The sequence below is a fragment of the Meriones unguiculatus genome, chromosome 12, assembly GCF_030254825.1.
Source record: "Meriones unguiculatus strain TT.TT164.6M chromosome 12, Bangor_MerUng_6.1, whole genome shotgun sequence".
Lineage (NCBI taxonomy): Eukaryota > Metazoa > Chordata > Mammalia > Rodentia > Muridae > Meriones > Meriones unguiculatus.
In genome coordinates, this window is record NC_083360.1 from 9,064,454 (window position 1) to 9,068,034 (window position 3,581).

General features: G+C 47.0%; 1 pseudogene; it reads right to left on the reverse strand.

Annotated features, from left to right (window-relative positions):
* Positions 1 to 1,225: 1,225 nt before the first annotated feature.
* LOC110563725 (RNA-binding protein 14-like) lies at positions 1,226 to 3,367 on the reverse strand (annotated as a pseudogene).
* Positions 3,368 to 3,581: the final 214 nt, after the last annotated feature.

The window sequence follows — 3,581 nt, forward strand, 5'->3', positions numbered from 1 at the left end:
TTTAAAAAAATCTAATGAGCTACAGAAAGGATGCATGATTGTATAAACTTGTGAAAATCTCCAGAACCCAACTTTCTCATTAATTTATTTTTTAAAAAAATCTAATGAGCTACAGAAAGGATGCAGATTATGATGGGACAAAACCATGAGGAGAATATATTCCATGAAAACTATCTTTTTTAAATAAAATAAAGGAAAAATATCGAGGGCCATCTGTGTGCTTGGTGATGTGCTTTGATTAGCGATCTACTGCCTTCAAGAAAAATTATACCAAGTAAGGAAACCAGCTGTTTCTTCTAATAAGTAAGTTTGAGTGAGATTTTGGAATGAAATTATTACTAAGGCTTTGAGGTTTTTGTTTTTTTTTTTTTGTTGTTGTTGTTGTTGTTTCCCAAACCACAAATCACCCCAAGTTTTATTTGTAGTCCATACAAAAATATGGAAAATATTAAGATTTCTAACACCACCTACCTGGGGAGATAGGGATTTGGGACTATGCCAGTCAAGATTAGCTAAAACATTCATGGGTAAACAAGGATTTTAACACCCACCAATTCCCAACAGGATCCCAGTCTCAACAGTGTCTACAGAGGGACAGGCAGGGGCCCTGAACTGCTGGCAGAGCTTGGCACATAGCAAATGCTTAAAACGACCCTTTCCTGGCCTCCCTCACATCTAAAAAGAAAAATGCACAGCCTGACCACAGCTGTAGGTTATATCACCCTCCAAACAATCTTAAGTATCACAAACAAACATAAAAGGGAGCCATAAATAAAATAAAATAAAATAAATAAAATATAAAAGAAATTCCCGTTCTGGGGAGATGGCAGGGTAGAGGGAAAACTGCAGATCTAGAGCCAGTAGCAAGATCTGCTGCTGAAGCAAAGAAGCAAAGTAGGTCACTGCCAAACACAAAAGGCTCCTCTCCTGGGGAAGGCCCACACGGTAGAGGGAGGGGATGAAAATCCACCATCAGAAGAAGTTTGAGACAGGGCGGTGACAACCTGGGTTTGCACCCTACCCTACCTCTTCCTCTCTTTCCCTTCCTGTGTCCAGGATGGCCCCACATGCGGCCCTGGTAGCAGATAGTCATTATATGAGCCCGATAAGCCAGCAAAATCGGAATGGGCATTGGGCAGGCGCAGGTATTCCAGCGAGGACTTTGTCAGCGAGCAGAGGAACGAAAGCCAGGACTCTGAGAACCAGAGGTAATCAGAGAGCTCGGCTAAACACCAGTCGCAACCATACCTTTTCGACATGGCGACAGCCTTTTATATAGGGACCTTCATAGCTGTCCCGGGGTGCAGAGAGTCGGGTAGGCCCTTAGGGTGGTGCGTTACTTGGCTTTGGCATTGGCCCCCTGGGACATAGACAGATGGGATGATCCTGGCTGCATAGGAAGCAGCCTGTTGTTTGGTATGTGGGGCACACTGGGCACTGTAAGAGGCTGCCTGGGCTCCATGAGCTAGTGAGCAGGCTGCAGACTGGGCACCACAGGAGGCTGCTTGAGCCGCATAGGAACCTAGGCAAGAAGCTGCTCCCTGTGTCTTATAGGAAGTAGCAGCCACAGGAACCCCATACAGAGAGGCAGCTTGGGCGCCATAAGAGGAGGGCTGGTTACTATAGGAGACAAGGAAGGAGCCCTGATCCCCATGGGAGTTAAGCGAAGCTGCAGCTGCCTCACTCCTATAGGTGGAAAGGGCTGAGGCTGAGGGCTGGGCTCCACCATATGGGCCAAGTGAGGAAGCTGCGGCAGACTGGGAACTCGGTTAGCCAGCTGAGCCCTGTATGGAGCTCCAAGGGAGACAGAGGGCTGAGCTCCGCATGTGGCTGCCTGGGCTGCCATGGGCTAAGTCATACAGCCAACACACAAGAGGCACACTGCTGGGCCCTATCGGCAACTCCCAGTGACACTGATGGTTGGGCCTTGTAGGTGGCTGGCTGGGCCTTCAGAGGAGCCTTATAAGAGGCTCGAGCTGGTGAATGGCGCAGGCAGCTGTAGCCGCGACCCATGGTGTAGGCTGACCGGCTTGCCCATCAAAGCCACCAATGCTGGTGACAAAAGTCTGCTGGTAGTCAAAGGTGGCAGAGAAGCCACCAGTTTCAGGGAATGCTGTATCCCAGCCCCTGGTTTCTAGGTCATGTCCCCAGACTGGATAGCTAGAGCAGGCCCTTTCTTCTGTCCCTTGGTTGAGAGTTCCAAGTTGATGCGCTCACCCTTCACTTCCTGATGGCAGCTTTGACATCTGCTTGCTTCTCCACGAGAACAAATGTGTAGTCTTTTTTAAAATTATTATTTTACTTTATTTTTATTAATTACAATTTATTCAGTTTGTATGCCAGCTGTAGCCCTGCCGGGAGCCAAAGCTATCTAGTGAAGACAAAGGTATCTACAGAAGCCAAAGCCAATTAGTGAGCCAAGGCTATCTACGGAAGCCAAAGTCAAAGCTATCTAGTGGAGACAAAGGTAGTTACTGAAGCCAAAGTCAAGTAGAGAGCAAAGGTCATTTAATGGAGACCCAAAGCTATTTAGTGAAACAGTTATCTAAGACCCTAAATCATGGGTGATAGATTTTGAGGACATCCGTTTGTTAGAGCATCCATAAGACATCTTAAGAGAACATCCTTATGGTATCTTGCAGGTACAATAGTTAACCCATGAAAGCACTCTTCCTATTTCCTGCAGCAGTAGATTAACCTTCCCCCTTTCCTGCCTTCTCCCTATATAAATTGGGTAAAAATTTCTAATAAACGGAAGCCTTGATCAGACAAACAGACTTGGCTTTCATTCCTGCGTCTCTTGTCTCTATCCCCCCTCCATTCTTCCATTCTCCTCCCTTAGGAACTCACGTTGAAGCCCCGCTGGATGGGATATAGCCCCTTCCTCATCTCCCAATCCCATCCTCCCTCCCTCAACTCCTTCTATTGCCCTCTGCAAGTCCACCGAGAGGGGAGGTCCTCCTCCCCTTCCATCTGACCCCAGTCTATCAGGTCTCATCAGGACTAGCTGCATTGTCTTCCTCTGTGGCTTCCGCTTAGTATTTTACCACGTCACACTTGATGATGTGTCCACAGCACTCAAAGAGGCCACACAATTCCTGGCTTGTGCATGAAGCTGACATACTGCCCAAGAAAATCTTCCAAGTGTTCAGAAGCCTTGGGCTTGCCATCATCACAAGTGCGTGACCTGGACGCAGCTAGAGGCCATGCTTGATGGCACACGCCTTGGCAGCTTTCTCGTGCATGTGCACGAAGGCAAACTGTTTAATGACAGCCCAGCTCATGACTGTGCCATAGGGCATGAAGAGGGCTGCCAGCTCCTATGGCGTCCTATCTGCCCATCGACATTACCCACAAAGATCTTCATTTTGCCTCCACAGCCACCTTCCAGGAGAGTCAGGACCTCTCCTACAGTGACAGGTAAAACCTTTGAACGACCAGCAGTCCTCCACAGGAATGCATTTCTAAGGCTTGTAATATCTGTTTTTGTTTGTTTGTTTGTTTGTTTGTTTGTTTTTTCTCTAGAAGTTAAAATAATGGTTGAATTTATTTCGAAGATCTTTGAAGAACTATTCAAAAAT